Raw genomic sequence first — 13,990 nt, 5'->3', positions numbered from 1 at the left:
TATAATAGACATGAAAAATATTATTTTCACATTTTTAAATGTTGGAAAATAATATAAATATTTAGATTTAAGGGTTTAATTCCATGTTTAATTTGGACCATTGATTAAAGTGGCAAGATTGAGATTTTTGGAAAAAGGCAAGGGAAAATCGGTAAACTAAGATCTTATTTGTTCATCTTTGACTTATGGGAGATGATATGGTTGAGGTGTCATATTTTGAAAGATGATAAGGTTAGGTGTCTTGCTTTAATGGTGATTATAAAGTTTCATTAAGGGTAAATTGGTAATTTCCTAATTTAATGAATTTAATATTCATTAAAAGTAAATTTAGCATGAAAAATATCTAAGTTTCATGCCAACTTATTCATCTTCTTCTCCAAAGTGTCGTGAGCTATACCAAGGTTAGGAAAAATATTGGTTTTCCATTTTGAGCAATTTCATTAGGAATTCAAGTTATACCGAGAATAGGAAAGTGATCTATTCGAGAAAAGTTATCTTTTGGTACCAATTATGCCTACTCAACTTGTTTAATTTCAAAGATCCCAAATGTTAGGGTTTATGCTCATGTTAAGGTTCATGAAATTGATGATGAATATTGATATTTTTGAGGTTGTAGATTCATTTTCAAGCTTGATTTATGATTAAAACAAGTTCAAACTTCTTAGAAATGATTCTATAAATTTCGGTCATATGAAGAAATTATAAAACTTTGTGTTTGATGAAAGTTGATTAGGGATTTGATTGTAGAGATGGTATAAGGTCGATTGAAGTTGATTTCATGCTCGAATCGAATCAAAATCAAGAAAAATCATGAAAACTTAGTTTCTATGTTTAAAGTATTCGGCCATGGGTTGTGTGAGTGAGAAAAATTATGGAAAATTATATAAGGGCTGGAAATGATGCAGGAAGTATTCTACAAGCCTTAGAAAAATTTAGGGACCATTATATAATTTTTGAAAAGTTGTGAGACCAATTTAGTAATTTTGGAAAAGTTATGAATGGTTTTATAATTGTCTAATAGTTGATGTACTATGCTAGAAATTACTGTTTTGGAATTGAAATGAGTGTTGAGATGTGAAATATGACTATTTTGGATGTTTGAAAAGATTGGGGAATTAAGTGCAACATTCGCATAGTTGGGGTGCTTAAATATAATTATGCCTTTGTAAAAGCATTTGAATCGTAGTAATTTCAGTGCTGGAATTTTTGGTATTAAGAATCTAAGTGATAAAATGGAGAAGGACCATTTTGTGTAAATTGGAAAAGTTGGTGCCAATGTTAAAAGGAATTATTAAGTGTTAAGTATTTTGGTAGAAAATGAGTTTCAAGTATATTATGGATTTTGATTTAGGGATGTGTTTATGTTAGTACAATACTAACATATGTATTGTTATGAAATTGTGATTTGTACAGATCGAGATTTATTTGTGATTGAAGCAAGTCAAGGATAAAAGGGTTTATTGTGGATCATAGTGAGGCACATATTTTGGGATATATAAAGTGTCAAGCTGAGTGCAATACATGCATGACATTGTACATAGATCTTTTATACATCATGTACATAGATGTTTTATACATAATCAGGAAGACTTGCGATAAGTCGACCTTGTTTATATCAGCGTGATATTATGTCATTTTTTATAACTTTGATATGACATTGATATGTCACATTTTGAAATTATAATGCATTGATCATGAATAATGTGATATTTTACCATGAATGTTATTTCGGGTATGAACTTCCTAATGTTAAATATATGGTTGTATGATACCATGGTTGAATAAAATAGATTATATGCCCAAGTAAGTCATTGAGGGACAGGGTATAGTTAGAATGCCATAGAGTATAGCAGCTGCAGGTTTATAAAAGCACTGTAGTGTGTAAGGGTACTAAGTGCTGGAAGGTGGATACGACCTTATGTATCATGTTCGGATTAACACTAGAGTTTAAACCTAGTGTAGGTGGTGGGCATGACCTGATGTGTCATATCCGGATTAGCACTAGAGTTTAAACCTAGTGTAGGTGGTGGGCATGACCTGATGTGTCATATCCGGATAAGCACTATGGCATAAGCTTAGTGCAGGTTTAGCACTATGGTGCAGGTTTTTACTCGAATACCCAGGGTCCTCAAGGTTTAAGTTGGGCTATGGTTTATTGGTTAATGAATGATAATCATGCAAATAAGCTTACGAGCTTATGGGATAAATGGTAAGTGTATTGGTAAGAAACTTTATATTCAGTTATATCATGTTGATTATGGCAAATTGCTGGACATGCAGGTAACATGACCTTATGGCATTTGTTTATGACATTAAATTTCATGCATGAGTTGTATTGCACTATTTATTGTTTTAAATTGTCTCACTATGTATATACTTAGCGTGTGATGATTTTCACTCGTAGGTAAAAAGGTAAGAGTAGAGTAAAGAGTATAGAGCACTCCAGTCATCCAGGAATACACTACAATATTAGTAAGACATCCTATGATGTAATTTTGACTTAGTTAGTGGCATGTACTTATCAATGTCCTATTTGCTCAGTTTAACTATTTTTAAACTGGTTTGTAATGGATAAACTGAATCGTTTTATGCTATTTTAAATATGGATAATATGAAATAAAATTATTATTTTGAGTATATTTATTTAATATACATTTATATGTTTTAAATGTCATATGATAATTTTACTTGAGATGATATTTTTATATTATCAGTTACCATTTTAAGAAAATAAATTTTAAATCACCTTTGGAATTGGGAAATATTTTTAGAAAATCATGTGACATCTATAATTTGTATGGGTATATTATACAGGTTTTGGTGTTACATTCCGATGTTGCGTTCGTCCTGGAAGCCTCCAGCATGAACCTCCAGTAGATGCGGGGGTTGAGGAGGTGACCTTTCTCAAGGACCACACCTTCATAATTAGACAGATATCTAGGTTCTTCCCTAATTCCTAAGTTTTATGACCTCCCCCAATAGTACCCCCAACCTAACTAGTTTCCATACCTCATGCATCCCCAGTATAGCGAATCCATATATATAAGATGATCGAGTTCTACTGTTTAGGGGATAATGATCCTATAGCAATAAATCAGTGGATTAGATGGATGCTCTACACTCTCAGACATTTGCATCTTACCCCAGAGGGTAATCTGGTGTGTGTCACCGCCCTGCTCAAGGGTGACACCATAGATTGGTGGAAGACGTTTGAGGTGGCTATAGATCTAGAGTGACTGATTTGGGATTAGTTCCTTACAGTGTTCAGGTAAAATTACATAGGGGAGACTCACACCGATGATTTGATAGAGCAGTTCCTAAACTTGACCTAGGATGATCGCTTAGTGATGGAGTATGAGCGAGAGTTCTCAGGTTGAGCAAATATGTCGTGGAGTTAATTATAACAAAGGACCATAAATACAACAAATTTGGAGAGGGCATTTTTTGCGATATTTTGACTCACCTTGTGGTTGATCCTCCCAAGGTCTTTACTCGGTTAACCCACCAGGTAGGTCAGGCAGATCGGTGAGATTATGAGATAGATTAGGAGAGCCCCTAAGCTAGTGAGGCCATCTCAAACTTTGGTCAAGAGGGCTAAAGACAGTCAGGGTTTGTTGAGACCCCCAATAGCATAGTCGAGGATTATTGGGTAGAGTTCTGAGAGACGAGGTAGATCTGATTCCAAAGGAGACCACTGAACTTATCCTTTGGAAGTAGCGCTAGTGAGTCGAAACGAGACTACACTCGTCCCATTTATGCTTAGTACGGGATGAGGTACCCATAGGCGTGCTAGTAGGACTTCAAGGGTTGTTACAGTTGTGGCTCCCTAGACCACTTCGTTAGAGACTTCCCATGAGCTTAGGGTGCGGCATCAGCATCAACTCAATGATCAGCACCATCTCTGCAGAGGGGTCGAAAGTCAGCTAGGGTGGTAGTAATGTGTTTAGACAGCAGAATCATAGGATAATTAGATCAATGGTCGGTGTAGAGCCAAGAGTGGCATCCAGAAAGTACACGGTGCGAGCTCGAGAGGATATTATTATGGTAAATATGATATCAAGTACATTTACTATCTTTTCCATTCAAGTTACAGCTTTGATAGACCCCAGTTCCACCCATTCCTACATCTGCTCTGACTTAGTTTAAGAAATATAATTCCTAGCAGAGAATCTAGAGATAGGTATTCGAGTCTCAAGCCCCCTAGGTCTAGATGTCCTTGTGGATAAAATTTTAAAATGATACCCAATGTGGATTCAGGATCAGACCTTCCCCGTAAATTTAATGGAGTTACCCTTCAGAGAGTTTGACATGATATTGGAGATGGATTGGCTAATTGACCACGATACCAGTTTGAGATGCAAAGTTAGACAGCTTAAACTTAGAAAAGTCAGTGAGACCAAGTTAGTAATCACCAGCGAGAGATCCCTCCAAATAAGGATAGTTTCAAATTTGAAAGCCCAATGGATGATCGACCGTGGGTGTGAGGCCTTCTTGGCTCACATGGTCGAAACCCAAATCTTAGTTCCTACACTTTAGGATATTCGAGCATTGCAATATTTTTCTTACGTGTTTCCAGAGGTAATCCCAAGTTCAACTTCGGTGTCCATTTTTCCTTATCCAGTGCACCAATAGAAATAAAGGAGTTAAAGGCTTAGATTCAAGAGTTTCTAGAGAAGGGCTTCATCTGAACGAGCATATCTCCTTGGGGAGCGCCAATCTTATTTGTTAAGAAAAAAGATAGGTCGATGAGGTTGTGAATCGACTAAAGACAGTTGAACAAGTTAACCATTAAGAACCGATATCCATTATGTAGGATAGACAACCTCTTCGACCATTTGAGAGAAGTGTGTGTCTTCACTAAGATTGATATGCGGTCAGGCTATTATTAGTTGAAATTCAAATATGCGGATGTGGGAAAGACATTTTTCAAGATAAGGTATAATTATTCTGAGTACTTTGTGATGGCGTTTGGACTCACTAATGCTCCGGCGAGAATGATGGACCTAATGAACCGAGTCTTCCACTCATACTTAGATCAGTTTGTGGTGGTGTTTATAAATGACATTCTAGTGTATCTTGATCAGAGGACGAGCATGATCAGGATCTCTATATCATTGTCCAAACGCTCGGAGATAGATAATTGTATGCCAAGTTTGGGAAGTGCGAATTTTGGCTACCATAGGTTTCTTTCTTGGGTCATGTTATGTCAACAGATGGCATCAGAGTCAATCCGTAGAAAATCCAGGCCATAGTTGAGTGGGAGCCAACCAATAATGTGTCTGAGGTGCGTAGTTTCCTTGGCTTAGCTGGGTACTATCATCGATTTTTTTAAGGGAAGCGACAGAACTACAAAAACTTGAAGGTCATCTTGACCCAAGCCCCAGTACTGACCTAACTATAGTTGGGCAAGGACTTCACAGTTTTCAGTGATACCTCGTTGAATTATCTAGGATGTGTCCTAGTGCAGGAGGGCAAGATTGTAGCTAACGCATCCCGTTAGCTTAAGCGTCGTGAGCGTAATTATCCTACCAATGACCTTGAGCTAGCAGTAGTGGTGTTAGCCTTGAAGCTTTGGCTACACTACCACTTTGGAGAGAAGTGTCACATTTTCACCGATCACAAAAGCCTTAAGTATCTTTTCACTCAAAAGGAATTGAATCTCATACAACACAGATGGGTCGAGTTACTTAAGGATTACGATTGTGTGATAGATTACCACAAAAAAAGACTAATGTTGTAGCAAAAGCTTTGAGCCGAAAGTCAATGGCAGAGTTATGAGCTCTCCTAGCACGCTTGAGTTTATCCAGTGATGGTGGGTTGTTATCCGAGTTACGAGTCAAGCCAAAGTTGGTGGTGAAGTTAAGAAACTACAGAGTTTAGATGATCGATTGAGAACTTGAGTTGAGCAGGTTCATCTGGGTGAGGCTCCAGGTTTCGAGCTTCATAATGGATATGTGTTGTACTTTAGAGGTCGATTGTGTGTACCTACAAAAGCTCAATTGTGCGATAAGATCCTTCATACGACACATTGCAGCCCACTCTTAGTACAAGAAGGTAAGATGTTACAGGAGCTTTGTTGATTGTTTTATTGGCCTGGCATAAAAAGGGAAGTGTCAGAGTTTGTCGCTAGTTGTGTAGTGTGTCAGCAGGTTAAAGTGGAACACCAGGTTCCCTCAAGTTTAATTCAGCCCATTCAAATTCCTCAGTGGAAATGGGACAAGGTAACCATCAACTTTGTGATCGAGTTTCCAATGACCCGACAAAGACATGATGCAGTTTGAGTAATAGTGGACCGCTTAACCAAATCAACTCGCTTCATTCCAATTAGGATGGATTTTACTTTAGAGAGGTTAGCTCAGTTGTACATCTGTGAAATAGTATGGTTATACGATGTACTGACTTTCACCATTTCATAGAGAGACTCTCGATTAATTTCTCACTTTTGGAAAGCCCTGCACGAGTCTTCAGACACCAAAATACACTTCAATACAGCTTTCGACTCTCAGACGTATAGCCAATCAGAGCAAGTTATCCAAATTCTTGAGGACATGCTCAAGTGTACTATCATCGATCTAGAAGGTAGTTGGGAGGACCACTAACCATTAGTGGAGTTTTCCTACAACTACAGTTTCCAGTCAAGCATGCATATGGCTCCATCTGAGGCCTTGTATAGGCATAAGTGTATCACTCCACTTTGTTGTATAAAACTCAATGAGGGTAAAATAGTAGACCCATACTTGATCAGAGAGATAGAGGATAAACTTTGGTTAATTAAGGGTCGGTTAAAAGAAGCTTCAGATAAACATAGGTCTTACGCGGATTTAAAGCGTAAGGACATCGAGTTCGTAATTGAGGATAAGGTGTTCCTTAAGGTTTCCCCTTGGAAGAAGGTACATCACTTTGGGAGTAAGGGAATATTGACTCATCGCTTTATAAGACCTTATGAGGTACTAGAGAGAGTTAGGCCAGCAGCTTACTGATAACCCCGTATAAAGGTTGTATTTTGTGTCTTCATGTCAAAATATTTATATTGCATTTAAGCCATGTGATTGCATTTGGTGGTAATGTCTTGCTGTAATATTTAATTATTGAAAATTAATGCAACTGAAGGAAAGGACTTGATCTTTTGGTGTTGTGTAGGTAAGAAAAAATTAAGTAGAAGGTGTGGTTGCTGAAGCATTCAGGAGAATTGGACAGTAGAATCTGGAGCAAAAAAGATAAAATAGCAAAATCATCTCTACCAAGTTGTCAAACAACACGTGGCTCACTACCATTGTTGCTATTTTTGGGACCACATGGTAGCCTAGCTTCTCATTCACATAAAGAGAATGATACCTAGGGTACAAAGGGAATTTTGACACAAAACCCTAGGGATTCCTTTAGTTTAAATAGATAATGATATTTCATTTTTAGAGAGCTTTTAGGGAGTGATTTAAGCGAAGAGGCAGTAGCTCACCAATCTTCCATTTTCTTCTTCCTTTTCTCTTTTTTCGTGGTGACCTCCATAATCGATCTTCGAAGGGGTAGCGTCTAGGACCCTGAGAGAGGCTAGCTTGCTAAGGCACTGCATGGCAACAAATTTAAGTGTCACGGTAGCAGCTCATTGGGAGTGTTCTTCTCCTTCTGCTTTTATTTTTTTAATCTTGTTTTAGGCTTGTACTAAACTTGAATATTTTGGATGAACATAGGCACACCATGTACTAGCTTATTTGGTGTTGGATTTGTGTTTGGTGATTTTGTTTTGTGTGTTAATGGATGGATTTTTATATTTAAATGTTGTTATGCTTATTGTTTTTAGTTTATGTGGTTTAGATTTGTAATAGCTTTTAAGAGACTATCGTTTGTTGTAGCATAAATTGCTTAGTCTTGTAAGAGCTTTTGAGGGATTACCATTTTCTAAGTATAGATACCTAGTGTTGAGAGAGCTGGGTTAGATCTATTGAGCAATGGGGCTTAGCTGCTAACTAAGTTCTAATCCGCCTTAGAGACAAGGAGAAGGTTTCATGTTACAAAAAGGGATATTACTTAATTAATAGGCTAGTGTGGCAGTTCATGCTGAGAGGTATTGTTGTAGCATTAGTTTTATCAAGTTCATTGCTTGAGAGAGTTTAGGAGCATTTTCAGTAAATTCTATCAGGCATCATACTCATAAGAGCAGAGACCATTCTAGGCACAAAATATTTACTACCGTAGCAAATCCAGTCGATTACCTCTATAGAAGCTTGATTGTGTGATGTTGTCAGTGTTATCTTATTTTCCAAAGTTCAATTTACTTTTGCTTGGACATACTTTTACAATTTTGTTAAACTTTTGCCACAACATTTTTATACTCATACCCATTGCACTTATCATTTTGCCGTAGTTTTTCTTTCTCACTTGTTCATACCACACTAATTATACTTAGATAATTTAGAATAGTGCATAAACTTTACTTGAAGTCCCTCCAATCCATGTGGAGATGATATTTACTTGCTACTATATTACTTGTTTGATTGTGTATACTTGCACATATTTGTGTGCCATAGCATAGTGCATCACACACGCGATCAAGTTTTTAGCGCCATTGCGAGGATTGACATTTGGTGATTTTAAGTTTAGTTTTTGCATTATGTTATTTCTCTTTTTTGTTTAAATTTACTTGTTATTTTTGTTAATTTTTTTCAAGCATTGTGTTGCCTCATGAACCGTAAAGGATATGAGGAACCATTGTTTTCTTTGGTACCTAAAAAGAACAACTTTTTCGTCAAAGAAGACGTTGTCAAAGTGCTGAAAGATCCATTTAAGAAGTTCAAAATCAAGTAGAGGATCCACATACTATTAGAGACCACCTAGCTCCCAATTTAGATAATCTCAACCTTGGAATTATAGCTCTAGAGATTCAAGTAGCCCATTTTTAGCTAAAACTGGTGATCTTCACCATGTTGGACTTGATTGGAAAGTTTGGTGGTGCACCTCATGAGTATGCAAGGCAGCATATTTGTGCTTTCTTAGAGGTTTATGATTCATTTCGGCAACAAGGTGTGCATGAAGATATTTTGAAATTGAAGTTATTCCCATATTCCTTGAGAGATCTAGCTAGGGTATGCCTTAGTGGAGTTCCATCTGATTCGATAAAATCATGTTCAGAATTGTACAAAAAAATTTTACTGAGGCATAATCCACCTTACATGAATGCCCAACTTAGGAGTGACATTGCTTCCTTTCATCAAGTTGATGATGAGTGTTGTGATAGATATAAGGGACTACTTCGCAAGTGAACATACCATGGATTCCATGATTGGATGCAAGTTGTCATGTTCTACCATGGCGTAAATGCTCCAACGAGAGTGATGTTAGATGCTTCAGCAAATGGTAATTTGTTGCACAAGTCACCTAAAGAAGCATTTGATATCCATGATAGGATAACAGACAATGACTATTAATTCCATTCTTCGAGGCTAGGAACGGGGAGAAAATATCAAGGAACCTTTGAGTTGGATGCCAAAGACTCAGTTTCAGCCTAACTCTCAACCATTAATAAATTGCTAAAGAATCTCCAATGCCCTAGTGAAGTGAAAGAAGACAAAGATTTAAGCTATTTTTGTGTACTTTGCCATAGCAATCACCATATCAGCGAGTGTCCTAAAAACCACGAGTCTACTAGCTACGTTGGGAACTTCAATAGGAGTGGCTATAACCTTACTCGAACATTTACAACTTAGGATGGCATCAACATCCTAATTTTTCATGGGGAAATCAAGGAGCCAACAATGCCAACAGATCGAATCGACAATATAACATGACTGAACCCCTATGTTTTAGAAAAAAAATTATTGTGGCAAAATTGAAACATAGGTTCAGCATCTTCATCGAAAACGAACTGTTTTGAAGCTAATCCCAAAAATTTATAGTGACTACAAATTCTCTATTGTAAGACAACATCACATCTATTAAGAGCCAATGAGTATTACTACAAAATTCATAATTCCTCTTTGAGAGCTTTGGAAAACCAATAGGAACAAATTGCTACAGCATTACATGTACGCCCACAAGACTGTTTGCCTAGTGATATTGAAGTCACTAGAACACATGACAAGGAGCATTGTAGTGCATTCACCTTAAGGAGTATCACCTAGATTTACAAATATGCTAAGTTTGTGGGGGAGACACTCGGAGAACCCAACCATGGGATTGTGCATGAAAAACATCAGTTGCAAGATGACTCACCATCGATGGAGAGCAAGGTTGAGGGTTCGATGAATGGACCCAATGATGACATGCAAAATTTTGCCACAGCAAGATACAACCCCCCACCATCAGGAGTAGATGACCAAAGGGTAACTATCAATGTCTTCAACACTCTAAATATGTTGATAATTCTAGAGAGTGTCAATCACTTCAAAGATGTTGAATCTATGATGGAAGAGAAAGCTACAAAATTTTACTGCAGTAATATTTTGCACAGTGATGGATACTTGAAGCTTGATGAAGAAGACGATGAGGAGCTCGAATAAATTCCAACAGATGTGTAGCCATCTACTGATTACTGATTTAAAAGGCACTGATGACCCCACCTCTTCAAATAATTTTTTGTCCAAATAATTAAAAGATGTCTTAGGAAAGAAGAGCTAAAAGAGATCTCTTCAACGAAAATCTTACATTTTGGGTTCTTTGGCTTACACTCTTCAACGAAACCCAAGATTTGTATAAATCTTGTGATAGATGCCAAGGGACGATGAACATAGATGGAAGACACAAAATGGCCAAACAAAATATACTGAAGGTGGAACTGTTATATGTATGGGGAATTTTGGTCTATATTGGTGCTCCAATCGAACGCGATAAAATGGTCATATTAATTTAGGATGTTTTGGAGTTTGCATTCCCCCAACCCTTTTTAATTTCTACTATATCAATTTTTGTTTTGTTTCTATTGTTTGTTTGTTTATTTTTTGCTTTATTTCTTTTAATATTAGTTTTTTAGTATAGCAGATTCTCAAGCATGTTTTCCAATGAAAAATATCATATTGATGTTGCACCCACTTAGGAAGAATACTCATTTGCTATTGGCACAAATGATGACATCATTGATGATGTTCCCTTTCCTACAAAAATTCCATAGCGAATTGTAACACCTCTGACCAAGCCTTGCTTGAAGAGGACAGTCGACCATGTTTGGAATTATCCACCTGAGGAATCTAAGTAAAATAACCCCACCACAATCAAAATATATGTTATTCAAGGTACCTTGCATTACATTTCATCTAGCTTAGTTTTAATTTAGTTTTCATGCATTGAGGATAATGCATTCTTCAAGTTTGGGGGGAGGTATTGGTCGTAGTTAAGAATTTGCATTGATAGTGTTAGCATAATTTTATTATAGCATCAGTTAGGTTAAGTTAGCTTTTTGGAAAAAAATGATTATGCTCGATAATGATTAATTTTTATATAGATGTGAGTCGAATGTACATGACTGTTATAATTGATAGGGATAACTTTAGAGTTTGATCCTTTGTGAATCTTAGATACACGAATGTATGCTTTCTATGCTTAAGGAACTTAGAAATTTTTTATGATAGAACTCTTGTATTCTGCCACATAACTTATTGAATAATGAACTTAATTGATAAATGCTTAATTAAACTTCTTATATTTATGAATTGTGTTAAATTGTGAATAAATGATTCGACATAACTGTAAAGGGACACTCCTCCTTTCTATAGCAGTGTATGGATACTGCATTTTAATAAATTGTAGCTATAGCATACAAGTGAATGAAAGTAGTCATGAGATGACTTTGCTGACTAGCTCGGGGATAGAATGTTTGCTCCAATTCATCTAGAATGTGGGATTATAGTTGTGATAGGTTGACTTCCCTCGTAGTAGTGTTAAAAAATTATATTAACTTAATGGAAATAGGAGTAAATGTGTGCTTAATGGGTAAATAAATGTTAAAACAGAATAGGGAACTTGCCTCGAAATTTTCTAACTTCGTTAAGCATATAATGGATACAATCACGCACACACACATGCAAAGGGTCTTGTTATAGGGAAACATATTTGATATCCTGACTTGTCTAGCTTGTTGAAACCAATTATTTCTAAGGGCTAAAATTTATCCAAACATTACTTCCTTGACTCAACTTTTGTCTTAACATTATCTTTTACTGATCGTTATCCATTACATGAAAACAAGAAATAGCTTAAGTTTGGGGGTCTGATAACCACATAAAAAGGTTGTATTTTGTGCCTTTTTACTTAGCTTATTGGTTGTTTAAAAGCTCATGTCATAGAATTTAGATTGCATTTAGGCCATGTAATTGCATTTGGTGGTAATGTCTTGTTGCAACATTTAATTGTTGAAAACCGATGATGTTGAGGGAAAGGTCTTGCTCTTTTGGTGTTGTATAGGTGTGAAAAGTTTAAGGAGAAAATGTGGTTTTTGTAGTATTCAGGAGAAAGTAATGTCGCAACAAATGTTGGACGAATGTTGTAGCATTCAGGAGAAAGAAATGTCACGACAAAGATTGGACATCAAAATTTGGAGCAGAAAAGATAATAAAAAAATATCTCTGCCAAGTTATCTAACCACACGTGACTTAATGCCCTTGCTGCTATTTTTGGGACTACATGACATCCTAACCTCTCATTCAGATTAAAGGAATGATACCAAGGTACAAAGGGAATTTTGGGACAAAACCCTAGGGATTCACTTAGTATAAATAGATAATGATACCTCGTTTTTAGAGAGCTTTTATGGAGTAATTTAAACAAGGAGGCAACAACTCACCAACCTTCCATTTTCTTCTTCCTTTCATTATTTTTCGTGGTGACCTTCATAATTAAGCCTTGAAGGGGTAACAACTAGGACCTTGAGAGAGGCTAGATTGCTAAGTTGATGCATGACGTTAGAGCTAAGTGTCTCAGCAGTAGCTCATTGGGAGGGGTATTCTCTTTGTGCTTTCATTTTTATCCTGTTTTGGGCTTGTACTAAACTTGAATGATTTTAGATGAACTTAGCCACACCATGTACTAACTTATTTGGTGTTGGATGATTTTATTTTGTGTTAATGGATGGATTGATGTTTTCATGTTTAGATGTTGTTTTGCTTACTGTTTTAAATCTATGCACTTTAGCATTGTAATAGCTTTTAAGAGATTGTCATTTGGTGTAGTGTAATATACTTAGTCTTGTAAGATCTTTTGAGAGATTATCATTTTCCAAGTATAGATACCTGGTATCGAGAGAGCTAGGTTAGATCTACGCGAGTAATGGGGCTTAGCTGCTAACTAAGTTCTAATATGCCTAAAATAAAATGAGAGGGTTCCATACGCCTAAAAGGGATAATACTTACTAGATAGGCTAGTGTTGTAATTCACGCTAAGAGGCATTGTTGTAGCATTAGTTTTATCAGGTTCCTTGCTTGAGAGAGCTTAGGAGCATTTTTACCAAATCCTATCGGACAACATACTCATAGGAGCAAAGACCATTCTACGCACAGAATATTTATTACCATAGCAAATCCAGCTAATTACCCTTAGAGAAGATTAATTATGTGAGGTTGTCAGTCTTATCTTATTTTCCAAGATTCAATTTACTTTCGCTTCGATATACTTTTACAATTTACTTAATCTTTTACTTTAGCACACTTTTACAATTTTGTGAAACTTTTGCCACAACATTTTTATACTCATACCCATTGTACATATCATTTTGCCATACTTTTCTTCCTCACTTGTTCATTCCACACTAACTATACTTAGATAATGTAGAATAGTGCCTAAAATTTACCTAAATTCTCTCCAATCCCTGTAGAGATGATACTCACTCACTAATATATTACTTGTTTGATTGTGTATGCTTGCACATATTTGTATGCCATAGCATAATACATCACACACACTTTCACTTTTAGATTAGCCTTACCACCAGAGTTGGAGTGCATCCACATTGTGTTCCATGTATCCATGCTCGGGAGATACCACTTTGATCCTTCGCACATCATACCGT

The sequence above is a fragment of the Hibiscus syriacus genome, unplaced genomic scaffold (assembly GCF_006381635.1).
Source record: "Hibiscus syriacus cultivar Baekdansim isolate YM2019G1 unplaced genomic scaffold, ASM638163v2 tig00002237_pilon, whole genome shotgun sequence".
NCBI classification, from domain to species: domain Eukaryota; kingdom Viridiplantae; phylum Streptophyta; class Magnoliopsida; order Malvales; family Malvaceae; genus Hibiscus; species Hibiscus syriacus.
The sequence above is the reverse complement of the archived record's forward strand: the minus strand, read 5'-3'. Positions refer to the sequence as shown.